The sequence below is a fragment of the Pseudopodoces humilis genome, chromosome 2, assembly GCF_049639895.1.
Source record: "Pseudopodoces humilis isolate 2021_Gansu_Grassland_sample_001 chromosome 2, ASM4963989v1, whole genome shotgun sequence".
Lineage (NCBI taxonomy): Eukaryota > Metazoa > Chordata > Aves > Passeriformes > Paridae > Pseudopodoces > Pseudopodoces humilis.
In genome coordinates this window covers 85016882-85042725 of record NC_142201.1, presented here as the reverse complement: position 1 = coordinate 85042725, position 25844 = coordinate 85016882, and the positions used below count along the sequence as shown (strand labels likewise).

The window sequence follows — 25844 nt, the reverse complement described above, 5'->3', positions numbered from 1 at the left end:
CTCAGGTAAGCACTGCCTTCCTCTTTACTAACAATTCATACACATATTGTGTCACAGCCTGCACTAACTCCGTCTTTCCTGTTCTTACACTCCTTGCAGAGGGGTTCAGTGAAGTAATATACAATTGCTGTGGGAAAGGAGATCCTTCAAATCAATCCACAACAGAGCACGACCTGATGGCTTAAGTGAACTGCCTCCTTTGCAAGTATGAGGTTGCTTCTTCCACTCTGTCCAGTGTTTCCTGTGGCCCAAGTTTTCATAGAACCATAGAAAAGGCTTGGGTTGGAAGGGACTTTAAAAATTAAAACCTCAAGTCCAGCCCCTCTGCCATGTGCAGCAATTCTTCCCAGCAGATCATGTTGCTCAGGGCCCCATCAACTTTTTGTTCCATTCCTGGTTATTCTTGTACTGCTGGTATTTGCAGGTGCTGATTCACAGCCTCCCAACATGTGCACGTTTGGCTGCTTTTATTTTTAAGAAAAATCTCTTCAGGCTGGAAATAACTCTTGTTTTCTTGTGAGCATTCTTCAATGCACATCTAGTTTTATCTGAGGAGCTTAAATATTCTACATTGACAAAAGTTTTGTCAGTCTCTGGTACTCTATTAGAATGTTATAAAACAGACATCTAAACTTGTGGCCTGCTACTTTGTAAGGTCCCTTTTAGCTTTAAAAATAGAAGTTGGATTTGAGCCTAATATATATTCTTTAAACTTACAGCATGGTTTGAATTTACATCCCCCACAGCTGAAACTTCCCCAAAGGGTTTCAATTAGTAAAGATAATTAAAAATCTGCAAAAAGATAATGCTTTATTTCTGACAAAATTTTATCAAGACACATTAAATAGAAGTAGTCAAAGCCCAAACCATGACTTTTTAAAATGGGCTCTCAAAAAGTTGTCCTAAGCAAATAAGCCCATAATTCTGTCATTTTAGTATCTTGTGTTGTCAGCAGACAGCTTCCAGCATAGATCTGAGATGATGTATTGTCTCCAACCCCTGGTCCACTGGCTCCTAACCTTTTCTTCCCCAGAGCATCTGTGCTGTGGGTACTTCCCTGGAGAGTCATTAACTGCTTCTACCTCAAAGGCTGAGATTATTGGCATTTTTCTCCAACTACATTTCTAACTATTTAAAAGACCTGTCAGGACAGAGAAATAAATACATACCAAAAAATAACAATTCATCAAACTCTCTGTAGAGGCATCACAGTAAAGGGAAAACCTAAGTTTTGGCTAATACCTTTAAAGACCTTTCTCTATCTTGCATGCCTGTAAATTATTTACATAGCATTCCACACCCTCTTTTAATGCCAGCATCCCAAGGGAGAAGGTGGATTAGAATATTGGTATCTTTAACTTAGAAGGCAATTAGACCAACAACAACAAACCAGAGCTGTATGTATGCTCAAAACAATCTAGTTAGAATTCTATTTTACTTAAAAATCAGTTAAACAATCCCATTATGCTGAGAATTGCTTTAGGCATGGTTCCAACCAAGCACATCTTTTTATTTAGTATTTTAGTTCCACACAGAGAAAGTGATTGAAATAACACTGTAGACTACCATAATGGTCCTTTCTGTACACCAAATTCCTGTTCCAGCTAGAGAGCTTGGGAAGATACAGAAATAAATGTTCCAGTGTCAGTCAACCACTTGGTAATCCACTTAATAAAAGAAACGAAAACATCTGCTAAAATAAAAGCAGCCTACATCTCAGGCCACTGTGACCAGCAGGTAGAGGAAGGGGATTCTCTACTTCTGCTCCACTCTGGAGAGACCCCACCTGGAGAGCTGAATCCAGCTCTGGGGACCTCAGTGTAAGAGGGACATGGACCTGCTGGAACAAAACCAGAAGAGACCAGAAAGATGCACAGAGGGCCAGAGGACCTCTGCTATGCCCACAGGCTAAGACAGCTGGGATCATTCAGCCTGGAGAAGAGAAGGCTCCACGGAGATTTTAAGAGCACCTTCCAGTATCTAAAGGGGCTACAACAGAGCTGGAGAATGAGTTTGGACCAGGGCATGGAGTTACAGGACAAGGAGGAATGGCCATAAGGCAGAGCATGTTTAGATTAGATACTAGGAATAAATACTTTCCTGTGAGGGTGGTGAGGCACCGAAACAGACTGCCCAAGAAGCTGTGGATATCACATCCTTGCAAGTCTTCAAGGCCAGGTTGGATGGGGCTTTGAGCAACCTGGCACGGTAGAGGGCAGTCCCCATGGCAAGGGGTTAAAATTGGATGATCATTGGGGTCTCTCCCAACAGAAACCATTCTAGGAGTCTGTGAAATCCAGTTTCCTCAGTCTTCATCCCACTGCCTGCAAGCCTCACCTCAAAGGTCACCTAATTCCTCATATTTCCCCCTTTTGCCTCCTTTGTCCTTGTCCCCGCTTTGCCTCCTCTGCTATAGCTGCGCAATTTGCATTGTTTTGTTTTTAAAAACAGAAAATAAACATTTCCAATATCATCTTTCATTTCTGGATTTGTTCTTACATGGTCTGTGGGGCCTTGCTGCATAACAAGCATTTTATCCACAGCAAAGACCAGCAGCACAGCTAAATTACCTGAGCCAGTTACCTACCTGCATCACTGACTGAACTGGAGAAGGGGGCAGAAGGAGCAGGGCAGAGGTCTGTCCTACAGAAGAGAGTGTGGATCTATAAACATGTATATCCACACACATACACACACATTTACATGTGCATATGTGTCTATAACTTGCACCACCCAAGTTAACTCACTTATTTTGTTTACTCCCAGACAGTGAGTATGCATCATGTGATATAACCATTTATAAAACAGTTATCCTCAAGTGAAAGTACTGAAAAGAAAAGTTGTGGAAAGTTATTTTGCACAGACTGCTCTAAATTAATATAATTTGGTATTGCACATTGCCCAATTGCTTCTGTAAGCATTCATACACCGGATCTTGTTTCTATTAACTGGAATCTATATTAAATTATAAAATAAATAAACCTATTCTCCATAGGCATGTAAACAAGGTTGTTGCCAAGATCCATGCTGCCCTAATGCACATCAACAACTACTACCCACAATACTGAAATGTATTTGGGAATTAAATGAGGGAAAAAAAAAAAAAGACACTTCTTGAGGCCATTTCCCCTTCCAAGACACTTGAGGGAGGGAGGGCCCAGCAGCTTAGCAAAGGTTAACCTCACCAATTCCCTCCAGGCTTGTGCTGAAGAAAGAAGAGATTCAAGGTCTTCAAATTCCAGAAGCAGAAATCCTCCTTTGCAGCCATTTTATTCTACCAAATCAACACACAGAAGACAGTGGTGGGTCCTCAGACATCATCTTTACCACTCCTTATCCTGCTGAGCTTTCCAGTCTGCCAAACTCAACCTTCCAATGCCTCTGGCTTCTTGGGAAGTAGAGAAGATATTGTCAACAGACAAAGATAATAAAGTTCCTGAACCACCTGGAGTATTATCCCATTATTTATTTTTTGCATTTGAATGTACAAGTCCAAGGAACTGATGGGTAGAACCAGGTTTTGCTCATCTTGGCGTTTTGTACTAAGACTAAACTTCATTGTGAAGCCCTCTTGCCTCTCCAAATATCATTGGGAAATAAGGCAGTATGGTTTTGGGGTGGTGAATGTGTACATGATTATGAAGAACTGGAAAGGTTTTCCTTATTACACGCTTTCCACAGATTTAAACTTTTTCAAATTCTGCCTGAAGAGACAGAAGCACATTTCTTGCTGCCAGGACAGCAGGGTAGACCCACAGTAGTCTCCATGACTGTGTAACAGTGGTGGACAAATGACCCTTACACTCCTAAACAAAATCAATACAAAGCAACAAAGTCTTAGTCAGACCTGAGAAATTCTTACAGGACACAAGTCAGGAAGCCAGAACAACTTGGCTTTGCATGCCTGCAGGATTAAACACAGCCATCTGACACCATGCCACGGTCCTGCAGGATCAGGATCACCACTGGGCTACAGCCTGGTGGTCACCAGAGCCAAAGCCCATCCCACCTACACACACAAGCCCAGCACGGAATATTGCGTCATGAGTCCACAGGACCATATGGCAGGAGCACCTCTGAAGGCGGAATCAGGCAGCCATGCGAGTGGCAAGCTGACAGAAGAGGTAATATTTGCTCTGAACCTTTTCTGTATCATTAGTGCTTGTGCTAATTACTATAACCAACAGCAGCAGTCATTCTGATGGGAGGGCTGAACAGGAGTGACGCAGCTGTCAACTCCATTCAAAGAACTAAACCCTTAAAAGTTCATCGTTTTGGGGGCAGAACAGAATCCATACAGCAAGATGCACAGGATTGCAGATTTTTTAGGGCAGAAAGCTTCAGAGAGCAAGTACAGCTGACGCAGATGTTAAAAAACTAAGTGCGTTTGCCTGTTTCTCAGGGGGATTTAAACAGCAGGTGAGTGGGGCTGGTCCATGGGACATGACCCTTTTTTATTTCAGCTATTTAGATGCAAATTGTTCTCCCTTCCTCCCCCTCTCAACACCATCTGTTAGCCCAGAGGTTTAGACTGTGCCTAGGATGTAGGTTTTGGGGGAGGGGATATAGATAAAGCATTGAGAGAATTTCAGTTGATGCTACTATTTCCTCAAGGGCACGGTTCTGGAGAGAAAAAGAAAAATCACTTTACAATACTATAATAAAATAACAATAGGATTTTTCCCTCGTTCTACTGCATTTTTTTCCTGACCTCATGGATTTCCTGTCCTAAAAAGAATTCCTTGTCCAGCTTTTGGCCAACAAGCCACATTATATAGAGACATTTATAGCACGTTGCTATGGTGTTAGCAAAGGGCATGAGCTTATATTGCATGAAGTACCAGAGATTCAAGGAATTAAATTCCTAAATAATAATAATGAAGTCCTTTACTACAAGGCACAGTATTTAATATTCTGTTAGTGCTAGTGAAGCTGCCTCATCTCTGACTTTCCTAAGTGAACAGCAATGGATTTTCAAGAACTGTTGAGAGATTTGATTCATTAAACACTTCACCCAGGGCTCTGCATTCTTTATAAAGGAAAGACTAAGGGTGACAGCAGAGAGTCCACTTTAAGGAAGTTTGAAGAAGATGCACTACTGGAAGTGGTGGCTAACAGACCAAGTAGGTGTGCTGCCACTCAGAGGGATGTGGACAGGCTGCAGAAATGGGCCAACACCAACTTTTGCACTTCAACAATGGAAAATGCAAAGCCCTGTTGCTCAGGAGCTAACAGGCAGAAAGGAAGCAGAAAAAGCAGAGCAAGACCTGAGATTCCTGGTGGACCATGAGCCTCCAAACCACCTTTGTAGCAAATAAGGTCAACAGCATGTGGGCTCTATTAGGAAAAACAACTTCCAGCAAGTCAAGGGAAGGGATCCTTCCCCTCTGCTCAGGGCTGGTGAGACAAATCTGGAGTGCTGGGACAAGTGCTTCCTTCCCCAGCAGAAGAGAGACGTAGATATACTGCTGAGAGTCTAGCAAAGGTCCACTAAGATATTTAAGGGACTAGAGTATCTGGCATATAAGGAAAGGTTGAAGGAGCTGGCCTTTTCTTCAGCCTGCAGAAGAAAAAGTTCAGAGGGGTCTTATCAATGTGCATAAATACCTGATGAAGGTGTAAAGAAGATGGAACCAGGCTCCTCTTGGTGGTATCCAGCAACAGGACAAGGAGTCAATGGGCACAAACTGAAATACAGGAAATTCCATTTAAATGTAAGAACAAACCCCACAATAAAAACACAGCTTTTTTCTAGGTGGGGATGTGGGGAGACAGACACTAAACCACAGAACCCTGAAAATCACAGATTGCTTAGGAAAATAATGGGAATTTCCATCCTTGGGCATGCTCAAAACCCCACTGGATATGCCACTGCTCAGACTGTTTCAGCTGCCACCACATTAGGTGGGGAATTGGACTACACTATCCATACAGAGGTTCCTGCCAACCTGCAATTACAAGCCACACAAACTGAGGTTTTAAAGGAGAGAGATACACAACATCATTCAAACTACTTGCCTGAAGCACATTTTTACTCCTCAATATCCAAGCCCCCAGTTTAGTGATGAAGACAAAAGCAGTCACGACAACCTTGAGCAGAAAAATCTGTACAAGTGTTGAGATTAGTACCATAACACCCTCATGAATTTTAGTGTGTGGAGTACAGTCCCAGTACTTAGGAGATGCCAGCTCTTGTCCCAGTTCTCAGAGACCTCATTTGTGATCTTGGAGGTACAAGATGGGGAGAAAGCCAAAGTACTTCTTGTCTGCTCAGCCCTCCTCCTATCAGCCAATCACCTCTTTAAAGGAAAAGCAATTCAGGTAGTTAGAGAGCACGAGAAGAATCCCTTCCAGGAGCTTCTGCAACTTCAGTTCTCAGGAAGAAAAAAAAAAAAAAGAAAAAGAAAAAGAAAGCTATGTACACAATCCTGATGGGGAACTCAGAGGTAAAGGGGGGCATGGAAGGATTTGAAAACCCTTCTTCCCCCCTTAGAGTCCCAGTGATGGGGTAGAAGACCCCTCCTGAGCTTGAAATATGAATAGGCAGTGACCACCTAAGGAGAAATGGGCAAGCAAAACAACACAGTGTGGGCTTCAGAGCCTCAGCTTCAACTGAGCAAGTTCTTGGGGTGCCCTTGCATAACACTTGAGGCTGACACCAAGTTGGGTTCAGTCAGACTTCGATGGTGATGCTTCACTGAGCTGCCAGGAAAGAAGCTCTTCAGTTGGGAAGACCTTCTGCCAGACAAGTTTTGCACAGCAACATTTTCTGAAGAGATTTGGGTCTTTTTCTTTTCTTACTGTTGAGATACTGCTTGATTTTAAGTGTTGCCAACACGAACACAATGTCTTCCCTCTTTCTTGTACAGAGGCAAAGCCAGAACAACGTATGATCTCAGTTACTTGGTGATAGTCAGGAACTTCAGGTACCTACTTGCAGACTATTGACTTCTAAAATACATTTAATTCAATTTTGCTGGAAAGCACTATACTGACAAAAATTGCAGGCATTTCATAGAAACATTCCTTAAAAAGAAATAAAAATCAGTTATCTGAGCTAACAGAATTTCAATAAATTTGTGCTGGTGTTTTGAACGATTTTAAAGTCTTCAGTTTAAAATACATGGGGTTATATATTTTGAAAAAAAATTATTTACAAAAAGTAGAGTTTTCAGAACATCAGTGTTTCCCCTACAGAATGAATAGAATGTCTTCTTCATGCACTGCTCTAAATCACCAGCTAATTTCTGTTTCCAGATCTCTGGCATTTAACCAGCACTACTGAGAATCTAAAGAACAGTTACTGGAAATGTTTTTGGTTAACCAACTTCTTGTTCACAAATCTCAGCACATGTACAAACTTTAAGGGCTGCAATCCTGCAGCTTGATCTCTAGTACAAGATGGAGGCATCAAGTCTCAGTCTCCTTGACTTTTAAAGGACAGAAAGGTCATCTGTAATAGCTATGGGGTACTCGGCCTTGATGCCAGCAAGCCACCCACTGAAAACAGTGGGAGTTTAGCCCAAATTAGGATTTCAGGATTTATCCCTGTAACACCTCCCACACAGTACTACCTGACAGCTTCTGAAAACTAGCAAAATGTGAGGGACATGCCAACACCATCCCAGATGAGGTTTCCAAGGGTGTGTTTTGTAACAATTGAATTCAACCAACACCAGTTTGCATATGCACATATTCTCAGAACTCCAAGGGGGTTTAGCATACTGATTGTAAAAGCACAGTGGCTAGAAACACCTCTCTGACAGCTACTCAATGCCAAACAAACCACACTTTTAGAGGATGAAAAAACACCAACCCCAAACCACAAAGCAGTTGCATCCAGGATATCATTTAACTTGTGCAATAGTACCCCCACCTTCAGATGTTTTTCTAGAACATTTTTCCAGCACCCAAATCCCCATCTTTTCCCACCCAATACCTCCAGAACTGCCCTAAAATAGTTACTGCCACCCCCAACATGACCTGGGACAAGGTGGATGGGCTTACAGCCAGGAGGCACCAAGGTCTGAGAGGCCAGTTTCTGCCCACTCAGTGCCTCTGAACCCAAATCTAATGGTATTGATGCTCAGGAAACCAGTTTACTGCTGGCTGATGAACTTTCCCATCCTTGTCCCACTTTTAACTATGCAAATATTGAGCAGGTAAGTATGTGCCAGAGCTGAGTGTTTCTCCTGAGGGAAACATGTCTATGAGCCCCGTTCAACCCAATCCGGCCTTGATCCTGTGGGGAGCTGAGCAACAAGGAACACAGGTATTCCAGGGGCTAAAGGCTTTGTACAGCATCGCTGCTCTGAATGGGGGGACCTGGGTTTTGCCCAAACTGATGCTCCTGGTTTTACAGGCAACAGCATAGGGTCTGTAGCATCTAATTCTTAAAAAGATCCTTCATTTGGATCCCTGGAGGCAGCAGGGACCCACAAGACAGGGTCAACATGCAATGTTGGTGCAAGTCAGGCCATAATGGATGCACCAACTGAAATACAATAGGTAAGATGAGCAGTCTCTTTAGCTATCACAGCATCTCCCTGACAGCAACCAACAGAAAATAACCCAAACAAATGATAAAAGAAGAGTTTAAAAGACAGTCAAGGACAATGGGGCTTTCAGAGACTGAAACATGACTCATTTTGGATCCAGAGCACAGCTAAGTAGACACGCTGCTGAAGAAACAAGACAGGTTCCACTCTAAAAGCAGCAATTAGTTATCAAATGACAGAAGACTTCCAGAGGGTGTTCAGGATGCTTGCATTTTTCCCTGAAACTAGTCATTTTTAAGAGGATCCAAATGCAGGAAAAGGAAAGAAGTCTGACTCAAAGAAAAAAAAAAAAAAACTCAAACCAAATAGCAAAAAAACCCAAAACCCCATAGCTGTCATACTTATGACTTACATTCTCTAGACAGGAAGTCTTTGGAGCAGCAAAAGCCTCTCTGCCCTTCACTTCACAAACCCTTGATATCATAATCACATTTTTAAAATATTACCTTCTTGAATGATGCAGATTAAGAGGCGTAAGTAATTCTCTGACATACTATTGAAAACCACGCATCAGCATGAAACAGCATTTATCACATTCAAGGCCATTAAACTATTACTTACAGTGCAATAAATTGTATCCAAGCAGATACCACTGTCACTGCTGAGCACAAAACTGAGGAAATTCCTCATCACTGGCCCCTGGGGCTTGAGTGAGAGAAGCTGAACTGCTCCTGCTTGGAGCAGGGTTTTGTCCTGCAGAAACACTGCAGTATCTCAGCTAACACAGCAATTGTCCTGTAATTATCATGCACACTTTATAGTTAAAAAGAGAAACAAAAGGGACCTTTCACTTCAAAAGTAGTTTTTAAGGCAAAAACAGAGGAAAGCTTTTCAAATGATGACTGTGAAAGGACAAGGAGAGAAGACTGTGCGTTTTTATGGGTCAGTAAAGCACTGCTGAAACAAATGTGGCAGGCAATGGTCATGGGAGACCAGGGTTCATTTGCCACACCAAAAGTGGGTTTATTTTCACAAGAGCTAGTGCACTTGTCAAGCACTCAGACACAGCCCCAAACAAGAAGGCAGCCTGACAAGACAGAACAAGACACCCGGCTGGCTCCACAGTCTAGACAAAAACTTGCTTCTCTGAAGCTTTTATATTTTCCCTTCCTCTTCCAGAGTTAAAATTGGAATGGTATCAGTTCCTTTCCCAAATGGAAAGCCCTCTGAGAGCAAACCTGATTTTGAAGCTTTCTAGCAACCACCCAGGTCAGGCCGCCAGAGCTTGCTGCTTACGTGTCTGAGTTCAGGGCATCCGCAGGGTAGTCTTGGGATCAGAGCAGAGCTACAGTTGGATGCTCTCCAGAGGTATTTTAGGAGAACAGCATCAAATTGCCACACAAACGCAATTGCCAAGTTTCCATCTACTGTTTCAGCAATTTGCTTGACACGTTTAATTTCACAGGAGAGAGTGGTAGGGTAATATGTTGGTTTTATTAATATGTCCAAATTCCCTAGCACAGCACTCATATCTTTGGTATGGTGCAGGATTCTTTCAAGTTCTGCTTTTGATAACAGAAAGCATTACAAATTCTTCATGCCGCCTCAAAAAACTATTTGGATAGACTGAGTTTAGGGCAGTCATTGAGAAAGGTGCAAAGCAATATTCTTAAATTACCTATTTAAACTACCCATCAAAATCTACAAATTTGGAGCAGAGAATTTTGGTCCTCTGCTTTCTTTTCAGAAGTCCATTCAGAAAGCCTGTTGAGCATCTGGTCACTTCTTTACCTACCTCTTTCAATTCCTGTAGCCCACAAAGAGCTAACTTATCTGGGAAAAAAATATTTCCTTGCCTTCTGCCCCACAGAATTTAAGAGAGCTCAAATTCTGACCCCTTTTGAAAACGCTGTCCAAGATTAGCATGTTTCTATGCTCCCATCACCAACTCATTGTCCATCCAGCTCTTGCCCATTGTACCTCTCCATTTCCAAGCTTACAGACTTCTCACAGCATTCCAGAGAATACCCTGAGATCAGCTGAATGCATCAATATGCATTTGGATCATCTGTTAAACCCACAAGGCATCCACTGTCAGAAGAGCCTTAAAGAGTGGAGAGTGTGTGTATGACTTCCTCATCACCATTTCTTTTTAAAAATATTTCAGTCTCAATTCCCACAGAACCAGAATGTCACCTAAAGAGGACTGTTTGCCTTCAGAGCTACATGAGAATTCAGGTCTTCAAGCAAAGCTGAGCTATCAAAAAACCAGGTTGCTCATACATCTAGTTTCCATTATGGAGAAGTACAGTATTATTTGTTAGACTCTGCACATGTGAACTGTTCCTCTTCAACATTTCAGAGCAAAAAAGTGAGTAAAGTTTTAACCTGAAAAGTGAGAAGAGATTACAGACCTCTAAAAAAATTACAAAAGCCGTGTCATTCCATAACACTTCACAAGAAGTGACCTCTACCTGCAGGAGTCTGTCATTTGGATTATTAATTTTTTAAACATGAAGGGGCTGTATCCCAACACTGACTTTCAATCCTTAGAGTGTTTTAGTCTGAAGATGATTGACCACAGAAAAAAAAATCAAGTTAAAGAGTGCAGCAAGTGGCTTCAAACCTTTTTAGCAGGTATATGGTTTCAAGCACTAGTTTGATATTAGGTTGAACATCCAAAGACACAGGAAGCACCAACTCTAAGCCAGAGATGGAGCAAGTCCCAACTTACAGTCATACAGAGGCAAAAAAAAAATTCCATTTTATTCTCACCAGCTCTCTGAAGTTCTCTTCTTTCTTGAATCCTTGGAGAAGGGCATTTTTCCTGCTCTATTCCACTTCACATGGGATTCCATGTAAGTTGAAATTCCACCTTTCACATTACTTTTTGGCATAATCTTCACACAGGAAAATAGACTTTAAAGAGAGCTTGAGCTTGTAAACACTGCACCTTCCTACTCCACAAGTCAGACAAAGTGCTCCAAAATCATACTCTGTGTAGTAACAGAAATTAAGATTTTACCAGTTTCCTCAGAGCTCTGCAGAGGCTAAGGAAAATAATTTAATTTTTCAAGTCACAAACACCACTGGCCCCATCAGCCTCACAGATTCAAGAGTGGTTTTACAGAGTGGGTCATGCTTCTGCAGGAAATCTCCAAGCCCTGAGCAAGAACAATGCTGGCCAGAGCTGTGACAATGCAAAAGTGACAAGCATCACTTGAGCTGGTGACAATCTGGTCAACAGTTACTGCTTACAGACCCATGAGAGCTCCATTAGCAATATTATAGAAAATATTTTTGTAGAAATCCACTCTCAGGCACAAAGGTAGAGAAAGGTACAGCACAAAGCTCTCAAGCACTACTTTGCTTGCTCTTGTACTAATGAGAGAAACCCACAGCAGCACAGACTTCAGCATAAGCACGAGCCACTCATGAACACTGTGGTCTTTCAGTACCCAAATGCTGTCTACAAGAAATCTGGAGGGGAACTGCTTACAAGGGCATGCAGGAAGTGATAAGAGGAGAAGGCTTCAAACTGACAGAAGGGAGGTTTAGATTTGATATTAGGTAGAAATTCTCTACTGTGAGAGTGGTGAGGCACTGGCACAGGTTGCCCAGAGAGGCTGTGGATACCCCATCCTTGGGAGTGTTCAAGGCCAGGTTGGATGAGGCTTTGACCAACCTGGTCTGGTGAAAGTTTTCCCTGACCACAGCAGGGGGATGGAATGAGATGATCTATGAGGTCTCTTCCCACCCAAACCATTCTATGATAGATACCCTGGCTCCAAGGCAGCTTAACCTGGTTAAGCCATGACACTGCCCATGCTCCAAATACACCTCCAATGGCAGTGAAGACTGAGCTACAAAGACAAGCACAAAGCCAGGTGACAAAGATTTCAACATGATAACAGAGTTTCAACAGATATTCAAGCACAGCCCCAGTTTCCTCTAAAAATGAAAGGCTTCAGTGAGATAACTCAAGCAATTAAACCTACACAAACTCTTGAGTCATTTGCTGGGTCAAGATCCAGCTGATTCCAAGAATCTGTATGCAGGCTGCTTACCCAGAAATTAACCTACTGCCTCACAAAGTGTTGCTTAATTTAGAAGAGTGATTACTTACAGCACCTGCTGCTAGCCTCACAGCCCCATACACCAGCTTCTCCAAAATTAATGCTAAGTCTTCTAAAATTATTTACATAAGTAATTAAGGAAAGAACTAAAAAAACTGTGCTAAATGTAAAACAAAACAATCAGCTGGGTTATCAGCAGCAATTGAAACTGTAATTTCCAAAGTAAATACTGTGAGTTAAGGCAGTTTGAGCTGAAGTTGCACAGCCAGTCCTTGTGGCAGACTCCTTCCCTCAGCTGGGAATAAACAGCAAACACTGCACAGGAGACACACACCAAATTGTGTACGTACATGACACACCATCTCAGAAGCAGCCCTTTACAAAATAGGTGTCCTGGCTTTAAATCTAAAGCCGAACCCATAATAGCCTTGTCATGCAAGCAAAGAGCCTCTAGCAGCAGCTGAGCCTGAAATCAGCCAGCAATGGAGAAAGGGAGAGAAGAAAGGAGGACCAAAGAGCAGCTGGATTCCCAAGCCTTAGCCCTTCTCTAGAAGTTTCTGTTCACATCTACAGATAGAGACTCAAAATAAGCAAGCAGGCCCTAACAGGATGGATCCAGGAACGCCAAGGGAGCTGGAGGATGCCGCTGTGAGGCCAAGCTCAGTAAATTTTTGATCAACCATGGCAGCTGGCAGAAGGGCCCACAGACTGGTGGAAAGCAAATGTCAATCCTGATGTTCCAGAAGACCCAGGGAACCACAGGTGGGCCCACAGGAACCTCATGAAGTTCAGCAAGGAGAAACACAAAGTTCTGCACTCAGGGAGGAACAACCACAGGCATCTACATGTGCTGAGGGTCACCCAGATGGAAAACACTGGCAGAAAAAGTCCTGGGGATCCTGGTTGTCACCAAGCTGAGCATGAGCTAGCAATGGGTCCTTACAGCCAATAGGGCAAACGGTATCCTAGGCTGCATTAGTCCAAGTATTGCCAGCAGGTTCGAGGCAGATGATCCTTCCCTTCTCCTCAGCACTGGTGAAGGCACACCTGGAGTGCTGGGTCCAGTTCTAGGCTTTCCTGTACAAGAGAGAGTCCAGCAAAGGGCCACAGAGATGCTGAGGGGAGCATCTCTTCAATGATGAAAGGTTGACAGAGCTAGGAGTGTTCAGCCAAGAGAAGAGCAGGCTCAGGGGGATCTCGTCAATAAATACCTGCAGAGAGGATGCAAAGCAGACAGAACCAGGCTCTTGTCAGTGATGCCCAGTGCCAGGGCCAGAGGCCACAGGCACAGACTGAAAGGCAGAGGGCCCCTCCAAACATCAGGAAACACTTTTTCGCTGTGAAAGTGACCAAGCACTTACACAGGCTGGCCAGAAAGGTGGTGGAGTCTCCATACTTGGAGATATTCAAATGCTGTCTGGGCATAGTCCTGGGTAACTGGCTGAGGGTGGCCTTGCTTGATAACAGCAGGTTGGGCCAGATGACCTCTGGAGTTCCCTTCTCACCTCAGCTAGACTGTGGTTCTGTGGAGACATGTACCTAAAGGTGTACAGGCATCAAGAAGAACCCTTCCAAGAGGCAATGCAAACTTTTATCTCAATTTTGACTGCTGAATGCATATTTTTATTCTGCTTTAAAAACAGTGATATTTCAGTAATGGTTGCTGAGATGTTGCATGCTTCTTTCCAGGAGAAGGGGTTCAGAATTAGAGATGTAATCCTTTACCACACAGGTCTGCCTCAGAGAAGAGTCAGGCCACTGGCTTGTGTGCACACAAATTGGAAGCAATCCACATTTGGGGGCTTATTTTTTTTTCTAATCAAGACCAAGTTTATTTGCAAAAATTCAGCTGGGATCTTAAAACCCACCTCATGCACTCAGAAAGACTTTTTCAGCAGATTGAAAACCTCCAACAGTCTATGCCTGCTTCCTCCCCTGACCCATATATATCAAACTCTAAAAGCCACAAGCAGCCTATAGAGAAAAGTTTGCCTTTTAGGAGACGGAACAAAGAACATAACATTCCTGTCTGAGTGCAACAAAAACAGTTTGAACAAGATTTCAAAAGGTCACAGTCATTACAGCCTCCCAGAACTAGAGACACCCAGTTGCAATTCAAGCTACACAGCTCATCTCTTTCAAGCCCAAAAGCTTGGCTAAGTTTGCAGGTCTTTTGGGGACACTAAGCAAAGTACCGGAGTGCCTCAGCTCCAGACACCGGCTGGCTCAGACGCCAAAGCAAGCAAAGTAAAACTCAAAGCACTGAGGCTTAGGAGAACTGTGTGGGCAAAATCTTACTTCATCCATTGCTTTGCAGCTGTGTAGCAGGCCCAGAAATCATCACACTTCATATTATTCCTTATGGTGTTCTTATTTCCCTGCTTATGGCTTATGTATTGAAGCATCTTCTAATCTGTACAGCTTTCCAAAAGAACCCTCTATCTGCTGTTTCACTGCACAATGAATTAATGAAGGTTTGATATAAATAAATAGCCTGAAATTATTTTGGAAGAGAAAATGCACAAGAGTTTCTCCAGAGAAGCATACAACTCCTCCTTCCCCCGCCCTCTTGGCCAGCTCTGCCTATATAAGAGGCTCATAAAATTTCAGGACTTTTTTCTAAATTTTAAGCACTGCACAGAAAACCATTCATACATAAAACACTACTCAGTGATAAAATGTTACTATTGTGGGTGAAACAACTTCTGATGTTTCAGAGTACCTGAAAGTTCACAGTAACTCCACTACCCTTCTGTAAACTGAGGACATAGCTAGAGTGATTTGAGAAAGGTCACACAGGTTTACAGCACAGAAGAAACACATCTTCCAGGCTTCTGTCTTGTCCTGGTTCTGCACCTGCAACCCTCCAACCCCCTGTAATTTTGCAAGGCATGGAGCAGGGACCTGCTGCTGGAAAAGGCTGCCAGGCAGAAGTTGCTGGGGCTGGTACCACACTCAGAATGGAAACAGCTCAGGGCAGGAGGAACTGGCAGTGCTCTGCCATCCTTATCCATCTTCTGTGCAACTTTCCCAATCAGAGACATTGGCACTGCTCACTCTCTTTTGCCTTTCCACCTGAATGAGCCTCACAGATTTGTTCTTGTTTTAAACTACCAAGAGCTTACAACACTTTACCCTACTCCCTATAGGGCACAAGTTGCATAAAGCAGAGATTTGGATCATTGCTCCTGGAACAGTTTATAGTGTTCTTGTTCCAACCACCTATGCCAGGAATGGAATTCTCATGCCACAGAATCATAGAGTCATTAAGGTTGAAAAAAAATCATCAAGCCCAACTACCAGCCCAGCACCACCACCATATTCTTCATTAAACCATGTCCTCAAGTGCCATAGTTACACATTTTCTGAACACTTCTAGGGATGGTGACTCCACCACTTCCTTAAGCAGTCTGTTCCAATGATTTACAACCCTGTTGTGAAAAAAGCAAAAACTCTAATATCTAATCAAAACCTTCCTGGCATATCTTGAGGCCATTTCCTTGTGTTCAGATGAAGGAAATGGTCAGGCCTCTTTCTCTGGAAAAGCATTTCAACATCAGACATTTTTCTACAGCTTCTGCACTCTGAGTGCTTAAAGCCCTCAGCACATCCCCTCAGACCGACACGACTGGCATTGACCTTGCTCCCCACTTCACTCACCTCACACCAGGCTGAATCTGTTGACCTCCACTTGAAGCACATGCTCCAACCTATGAACTCACCCCAAAGCAAAGCACATCCAAGCTGTGACATAACCATCACATTCCTTTCTCTCTAGAGTGCATTTAATGTTGCTCTTCTGAACAGCTGAAGGACAGCTATTCCCACATGCTTATCTTTGCCCCACCTCCTTGCTCATTTGTTTCCTCCTTCCCCAGGAGATTGGTGGCAGATGACCACCTGGGGCTGCAAAGCCCCAGCATCACCAGTTAATTCCCATCAATTTTAACTCCCAAACACTTTTCAGATCAATGGCATGAACTGCCACTTCAATTAAATATTAAGAACTGAGCATCAAAACCCTCCTTTAATTCATGTAAGATTCTGATAAGATAAGCCAAATTTCTAGACACTCTCTAGAGACAGCTCTTGGGACAGAAGCAGAAATAGAACAAAACCAACACTGTCCTCATGGAGTGGCATCACGCCAAACCTCTCTAGGCTTTTGGCATCAGAAAAAATTTCCAGCTACCACCAGATTCAGAAGGAATCAAGCTGAAGTATCAGCTGTGCAGTCTGTCAGCAGTTCAGTTTCTTCAACCACACTGAGGTTCTGATAACAGGATAGTAAAACTATCTCCAGTATGAGAGACTTTCTGAAAGGGATGCTTGCTTCAATCACCACAAACAAGCAGCAGGTACTAACAACATGCCAGGTTTGACTCAAAATTTATTAGCTTCTTTACAGAGTTTGTGGTTTGTTTTTCATATTTCTCTTTGTGCACAGTGAAAGAGATAGTCTTTTATTGGTATGCCCCACTTCCAGTACAGTTCCAGCAACAGCTGAGTTATAACACCTTTATCACTTCTTTTCTCTTAACAGGAAAAGAAATAAACAAAAGGCCACACACACCCCCTGGATTTTCCCTCCTTAATGGTACAGAAACATTTTACATATCTGCTCTCTGTCCCTTTCAGGTCTTACAACTCAGAACAAATTTTAGCCAACAGCATTTGTTTGTGACTTCCAGTACCATTTGTTTTCTTTCTCAAAGATTCAGAGAACCATCTTGACCCAATCCCATTAGAACTGCTATTAAATTAGCAGCACAGCTGGCTGGTGGGGATCACATTTTGATCATAACAGGTACCCCTGTCCCAAGGAGATGGCTACACCAAGTGCTGGAATACAATACCCTGGCAACAGGAACGGTGGCAGCAACAGGACATGGCTGAAAGGGCTGGGAGAAGATTCACATCCCATTTGGCCATTCCCACCACGGGGACAACAACTGCAGGCAGAGCTGCAACAACCACCCCAGTATCTGCCCAGAACCACAGATTAGTGGCCCAAAATAAAAGCTATGAGGAGGCAGTGGAGGCACTGCTGCTGCACTGGTTCAATTCCTCTGGCTGTCAACCAGCTTGGAGCAAGTCCCACAGGTACAGAAAACCTAAGGGATTGGAATCAGGCCTCCCCATTGGTGAGGCAACCCGTTGGTGAGGGATTTCACTGGCTTTATCATCAATCCCTCAGGGCTGTTTTCACTCTCTCATGAGAATCTGGGATATAGTTATGTAAAACAGATTCCTCATCCTTAATTAAAATAAAGTTCACATGCACACCCTGCTGAAAGCAGCATTAGAAAAAAATTATTTCTATGAGGAAGGAATAAGTCACTTATAATTTAAAAAAAAAAATCTCATTGTGCACACAAGGGAGTGTTGAACACTTGCCAGCCACCTGGATAATTGCTTCCTATGAAAAACTGCAGAGGAGAGCCCTGGGGAAAGTAAGGGTCATGCAGAGATTTTTGCAAAGGCAAGAGTATTGCAAAGTGCAAGTGGGATTTGCCTTGCACACGTGAGTGCCTGAAAGCCTGTCACCAAATTCTACATGTTCTGAGGCTACAGTCACCAATTCTCCACTGCACTAGTATGATCTTCCACCTATTTTAAAATCAAAGCCCATCATGTTAATCACAAGTTCCTTGGCTGTAAAAGCATGAGAGCTGATGGTTGATATTAGCTTTACCTGCTGACTTTGTGATTTAAACCTGTGTTCCTTCCCTACTTCCCATATGGAACAGTCTGAACTATTTAAGCTTCTTCTTGGAAGGTAGCCCATTTCCTTGCCCTTTCTGTAATGCCAATGTGCTCTGCAAGAGATATGGAGACCAGAACTGCACATCACCCACAAGATATGGGTGCATTGAGCATTTATACCAAAGCTAAATGGTGTCGTTCATCACTTTCCCAATGAGGATGGTGGCCTTTTTGGTTGCTGCTATACTGATGTTTCCCTCTCTGTCATAAGATGTGAAAATGTCCCAAATTTTTTACTTCCTATTATATCCATGTGGCTTTCAAACCATAAAAACGCCTTTCCTCCAAACTTACAGGAGCTCAAAATGTTGACAGAAGTTTTCTGAAAATCTAAACATCTTTAACCCCTCCTTATTGACACCCCACAGAACTTCATGGGATTGGGCAGCAGGATTTTCCTTTTCAGAAGCCACACTGACTTTCCCAACAATTAACACTTCTCTACATACTCAGAGACCCTTTCCATTCCTGGTAGCATGACTCTTTATTGTGTTGTTCCCAGGATCCCCTCTGGAGCCCTTTTTATAGTTGGGAATCACACTGGCAGCTCCCCAGTCCTCTGGCACAGCAGCCGTCTGTAGTGATAAATTATACAGCTTGGCCAGCAGTTCTGCAATTTCACATTCAAGCTCCTCAGGACTCTTGAATGCCATCCAGCTCTGGTGACTTATTAACATTTATCTATTTGGTCTATTTTTTCCTTTAGTAATTATCTCAAATTTGTTTATCAATCTATTGGCTACAAAAAGTGCACTTGACACAGGAACATCCCCAACACCTCCAGCAGTTAAGACTCAATATTCTCTGCTAATGTTTTATCATCTTCAGGTAGCTTTTTTACACCTTTGTCATCAAGCACTCCCCAAAATAAGCAAATCTTATTGGATTATATCCTCACACATATAATATTTATGACCTAGTGGATATAATAAGTGATGTGCTAACATCTCAGAAGAGCAGTCCCAAGACAGACACCTACCTGGTGTCCCCCTCCCACCAACATGTGCTCTGGCGCAGCTGTCACCCTGCTTTTCCCTCCCGGTGAAAGTTTCAGATACCTCTAGAGATCAGTGAGATTAAACTGTCCCCAAGGCAGCCAGCTGTAAGGCAGGGTGGAGATCTAAGCACTAACAATCCAAGTTTGGGACATGAGCTATTGAGGCCTAAAGCAGAGTTTCCTAAAGCTCCTCCTGTCTGGGAAGGCCAGCACAAATGGACAGCAGCTTCTGTGTGATGTGATGACATTTATAGATGCCAACCAATCTGAGATGCAAACAACTACAGATTTTAGTGGTTTCCCCTGATTGAAGTACTAAAGTGGGCACTTTCCTTGCTGCCACACAAAGTATTTCTGTTCCTCACAAGCACACCCTCTAACACTCACAAGGTTCTATGAAAATTCTCCTTTTGGATGAGGCTGTGTGTGAAACTACCTGCCTGCACAAGCACTTGCAGAGTAGAGACTCAGTCTCCTTCTTCCACACCCTCCATTCCTTGGCATTTATACCCTTCAGTATAGCAGTCCTGCTCTCCTACTCCTTTTATAAAAACTACACAAGTATATAGCTTTTATCTTCCTCTTGCGTCAATCCCTCCAACCCCGAAGTCACTTCTGTTGCTTTCCTTCAACTTCCTTCTGTTTATCTACTAGAAAGTAACAAAGATCAAAGGCACCATTACATCACAATAAAAAAATCCCCCCACCCTTCACACTGATTAGCAACATCAGACCAAATTTTCAGAAAGATATTTAAGAGTTTTTTAAAATACTTTACCAGCTTAGGTGCCAAATCCCAACAGTTTCCGAGGGAATCAAGCGCCCACGCGCTTTCTGGATTCCCACTAGATGCCTACCCACATCTTTTAGTACATAACCACATGAAACACTACTTTTGTTCTCAAGGTTAGGCTCTCAAGTGCTTATAAGACAGTCCCTGAACGTTCCCACTGAAACACACAGGCTACTGAGAGAGTTATGCCTCCTGGTTAGCGAGAAGAAAAAAAAAAAAAAAAAGGAAAACAAAAAGAAAAAGGACAAGGAAAGATGAGAAAAAGGGGGGGAAAAAAAGAAAGAAAAAACCCTCCACAACTTTTAGTTTTTGCTCTTGCATGCCAGGCAGATCTTACCAAATACCTGCTGCACTGTTCCTGCCAGATGAAAGCTTTGTTTTCATCTTGGCTATGAATTCTGAGGCACAGATGTTGCTGAAGTCTTTCTGTACATATTGCAGGGTATTCAGAGATAAAATGACATCATGCTGTATCAGAAATGTGTTCTCCTACTTCTCCTGTGCCTGCTGCTTCTCTGTTTGCCCTTTACACCTATATGACAGAACTAAGCATATTATTTCTCCAGCACAGTTCCATTTTATGCTCACTGAGAGCCTTTACTGGAAGTGTTTAGGTGGAAGGTGACAAGGAATCACAGAACCTCCATGAAAAAGCCATCAAACATTTGTACAACTCCTACACTATAGCACTTTGGCTATGAAGTGGAGGACTGCAAGGTAGCACGGGAACAGCAGAACAGTAGGATTATTTAATTTTGTGAGACTGGCTGCAGCATTAGCAACTTAATTCTGTCTCGGAGTAAAAATATAGTTCAAGCTGAACACCAGAAGTTTGGGCCCAGCTTATAACCATTCTTTCAGTTCTGAAAGACTTCTCAAGAATACATATAACACTTACACGACACAAGGCATTATCCAGATAGGTGATGGGAAAATCCCAAAAGTGCTCTGCTACACTAACAAATGAACCCACTAGGCAAAGTACGGAAGTCCCTACAGCACGACAGAGCTTACAAGAATTATTCCTTATTATGGAATCAAAGCAGAATTCAGAGCAACAGAACAGGATGGGGAGAAATACATGATCCAGTTGTGGTTTTTTGTCAGGGTCTTTCTCACAAAGACATTTATTAACCACAGAGAACCAGCCAGAGAACAGTCAAAATCAAAAGGCTGAGAAAGCTGGGGCAGTTCAGCCTGGAGAAGAGAAGGCTCCAGGGACACCTTAAAGCCCCTTCCCGTAGGTAAAGAAGGTTAGAGAGGGACTTTTGACAAGTGCACAGAGTGACAGGGCAAGGGCCCACCACCCTGATGTTTTTTTCCCCTGATGGGGATGGTATTAAGATGAAGGAGGGTAGATTTAGGTTTGATATTAGGAAGCAATTCTTCACAATAAGAGTGGTGAGGCCCTGGCAGAGGTTGTCCAGAGAAGCTGTATCCACAGCTGTATCCACAGCCCCATCCCTGGAAGTGTTCAAGACCAGGCTGGATGGGGTCTTGAGTAACCTGCTCTAGTAAAAGGTTCCTTGTCCATGGCAGGAATGAGAAATGAGAAGATCTTTAAGGTCATCCCAAGCAATTACATGATTCTGTAAAATCCATTCTGCACCAAGGACTTTCAGATCTGCAGCATAAGCAGGTCCTGCAGGAGCTGACTGAGCAGGTGCTAGAGGTCCAGAGAGCTTGACAGAGGGAAATATAAACAAAATAAGCAAACTAAAAAGCTGTGTACAGCAGGTACCACAATGACAGAATAAAAAGGCACTTACTTGAGTGTCAGTTCTGAGGAGCCACTAGATCTCACCGTATGTCTTCCAGACCTTACTGCCAGCTCTCAGACCTGCAGGCAGCTCCCTGATCTTTAATAGTACACCATAGCTACAGTCACTAAATACTGCTTTGCAAAGTTTCCTGCCAGGTCAGCTCACAGCCAAGTGCTGAAAAGGAAAAGCACCCTTGCCTTTGGATGGCTGTGTGCCATGATGAGCTCAGCTGTGTCAAGCTTCATCCTCCGATCTCAGTTCCTAAGAAACTCAAGTGAAGAGCGCACTCCCAGCAGGTGGAGAGAGATCCCTCCCATCCTTTCATCGTGCACTCAGTCTCCAAGAAAATGCAAGTTCAGAATTATACTTTTAATGTTAATTTTGAGTTGACCACATGAAAAGGAAAACAACTGCCAATGGCCACATCCTTGCTTTATAGTCTGGGGGAGGAGGGGATTGCAAGCTGGTTTTAAGAAAAAAAGCAAAACACAAGCTTCTCATATGCTAGTCAAGAAGAATCTTAAGTCAACCACACTCTCCTCCAAAATTTGTAATTAATTCATTAGGAATTTGAGCCCTCACAGAAAGGGTTTTTAATGCTGAAACTAGCACAAGTTATGACTTATAGAGAACCCTTTCCCTGCTCACCCCATTCACACCCCAGAGAAAAGAAAAACAACGCTCACAAGAGCCCCATCACAGAAGGGAAGAACACGAATTCATGAGAAAGGAGATTCAGAGCACAGAGATCAGGCATGCTCGTCATCTTGGATTTCAGATGATTTACCTACAGCTACAGGAAGTGCAGATGGAACAGGATTTCAAGCCTTCAAAAACAAATACAGCCACACCACACATTGGATGAGATCACCTTGTTGAAGTCACTGCTCCTCGATATTGAGCCAAAATAACAGGGTGGGATTCAAAAAGCAACATCATCAGAAACACAAAGCATACATTGTAACACTAAATTTAAAGTAGGTATGATGTAAAAAGCAGAAAGCCACTTGCTGCTCAGGTGAGATTCTTTTCATATTCATGACCATTACATCCTAAACTGCACATTTACACATTTAATGTTGCCATCTGTCATCATGTGATGAAATGTTTTTGAAACAAACAAAAAAAGCCCACACAAGCACTGTTGGTGGTATTTGGACTAGGTCCCAGGATGAATAAGTATTGAATCAGAAGGCAGGAAGAGCTCCTGCAGGATGTACCTAGTGTTAGAAAGAATTGGCTCTTAAAAAAAACACAAAGGTCATCTAGAATAAAATTGATTATGTAAATTAAAGAGAAAAAAAATTATCCTGATGATCATCTAATAAACTGCAGGAGATAAGGGAAATCAAGACGAGAGAATTTCAATATTAGCATTTTTCTAAAGTAATAAATAAACTTCAAAAGAAGCCTTTGCTTGCAAGAAAAGACATTTTTGGTTGGACAAAGTAAATGAGTAAATTCTTACAATTTTTTACAGCTCATCACTTCTGAATGTTTTTCTTTTGCAACTCAAGGACTTGTTTCAGAGGCACACAAAACAAATGAAAAGCTGTCATTCTGAAGTCTACAAGATAGTGCGATTTCTGATCTGCCCTTGCAGCCTTCTTCTGCCCTGACACCTCCAAATCCCCTCACCATGAGTAAATTGGAAACAAGCTTGGGAGGGGGGACTGTTAATATGAGCTGGCAGGACACTGTTTCAGCAAGTATAACTTTGATGTGAAAGCCAGAAGCCCTACTATGACAGCGCAGTGAGTCACTTGATGACAAGTCACTGAGGTATTCAGAGATGGATTTTGAATTCTAACAAGTACCACTGTTTTGCCTCCTCTAAAGGAAGGATGTGCCTTTATTGAACCTGGAATCCAAACACCGCCTGTGACCGTCTGCCTCCATTTAAAGACGGCCTACACAGAAGAATACACTGTTGCATATTTTCTGTCTTGCAGGAGAGCCCTGAAGGAATCTTGAGTTGTTTGCTTTCTTCTCTTGGATCCAGTTCCTCCTTTCGTCATTCCCAGCCCTACCCTTACCTCCTCAGCCTAATCAAATCTACAGATTTAAATATTTCCAAGTATCTCATCACCAAAACTATCTGCTTGATAGAGGAAAACAATGGATTTCTTCACCTATTCAGTCTTCATCCTCCTCCCAAGCCCCAAAGAAGATGCTTCTTACTGGGGTGGAGGACAAAATGTTTTACTTCCCTGCTGCTCATCTGCAGGATCACAGATGATATCTTCAGGATCACAGAATTATGAGCAATCTGTTTCTCATCAGTCTTAGGAGTGGCTGGAGAAAGTAAAGATAGGCAGGAGATGGACAAGGTTTCTGTAGAAAGGCAAAAGGAAAACCAACAAACTAACAAACAATGCTTTAATAGATATGATCAAGGAATGGAAGCAGAGGAAAGAAACCAAACAGGAAGAATACAAAAGTTAGCTCTTCCCAGACACACTGCAGGTTAAGTTCAATATTGTTGTCTGGGCTCACAGAACCGGCAAGAGACAAGTCTGACACTGGAGGTTACAGATCTAGACAAAATGTCAGTTTAATTTTATTCATACTCTTTAAAATCTGGTTTAAGAACATATGCAAAGGAATTAAAGCAGGCCTGGAAAAGTACTACCAGCCTCACTACTTCAGAGTCTTCTGGTAGTGGATGAGACTCCTGCTGATTGCTGTGAATATGGTACAGCCTTTTTACTCATTCTCTCTGCCACCAAGGGAGTCAAAATTGCACAGAAGAATTTTATAGCACACACAAATGTAAGAGACTGCAATTTTTCCCAGACACCTTATTACCAAGACATATAGGCTGATGCAACAATAAGAAATTTGATGAGCCAGAAACTGAAATGCAGATTTTTATATTAGATCAAGATAACTGTGAGACAATACTTGTTGCAGGTGCTGCAGTTTCCTCTCCTTCCTTCCCTCACAATTTTTCTGGCTTTCTGTAAGGCTACTCAGTAAAGACTTTGGTGATTTTGGAGAATCAAGTTATAATGCTAGTAACTCATTGTAAAGAGGTAGTAGATACCGTCACTTCCTCACCCAAAATTCGGAACTGGAGGCTCAAATCAAAGCCTCTGTGTGCTTAAATCTCTTTATTTAAGTCTTCAAGGCACATTTGGATCAAATTCTGTCATTTCTCTCTACAGATAGGAGTAGGAGAAGTCACTTTTATATGAGACATATTTTTGCATAGCTTTTACATCTCCAGAATCTTGGAGTTTAACAGAAAGCATCAAACACCTTAACACACACCCACAACTGCATACATTTTACCAAAGAATCTTACCCATGAGTTAGGTAATCAAAAAGGCGATGGTTTTGATGAAGGACTATGTGGTTTTATCACTATTTCATTTCTGGGTCTCTCCTTTGAGTTCAGCTCCCAAAGTTTTTTTTGTTATCACCTGTGATCAGCTGTGATCATGAGATCAGAGAAGCAACACTTCTGTGAACACACATCTTATTCCAAAGTGGGACTGAAGGTGAGCACAATGGCAGGGTAAAACAGGGATGGGAACTATAAGCTTGTGGTTAACATTTTGTGGTTAAACAGGAAAATTTGCTCTCCTGGGCAGTGTGGCAAAAAAAATTTTCTGTAGAAAAAAAAAGGAGCAATGACCACATCCATGAGACATGTCATCCACTTAGCAATCACTCCAGGATCCTAGTTCTATGACTTTATATTCCTCCAGCCTCTTTCTTGCATGGAAACTGAGTACTCCTAGAGCAATTTCAGTAAGAATTACCACGAGTGAGGTGGCTCAAACCTTCTCAAGCAAAGGGTTAAAAAAAACAAACAAACAAAAAAACCCCACAACAACAACAACAACAAAAAAAAAACCCACAATACTTAGTAAAACACAGAAATTCACATTGGAAATCCAGTTCTAAGTAATTTAAGGTTCCATAAGGCAATTAGATCTGTATCTT

General features: G+C 42.5%; 1 protein-coding gene across 11 annotated transcripts in view; it reads right to left on the bottom strand.

The window, feature by feature from the left end:
- The window catches only part of PAK1 (p21 (RAC1) activated kinase 1), a 74881-nt gene that overhangs the window by 42104 nt on the left and 6933 nt on the right, over nucleotides 1-25844 (bottom strand). For 5 of the 11 annotated variants that reach the window (XM_088051159.1, XM_088051160.1, XM_014259733.2 and 2 more), the window contains exon 2: nucleotides 5608-5687. The exons of 3 other annotated variants lie outside the window; for them this stretch is intronic. The gene's annotated coding sequence lies outside the window, so the exon portion shown is untranslated. Of the gene's footprint in view, nucleotides 1-5607; nucleotides 5688-16234; nucleotides 16323-25844 lie in introns of those variants that run through there. 3 more of the 11 variants (XM_088051157.1, XM_088051161.1, XM_088051165.1) reach the window with 3 other exon arrangements.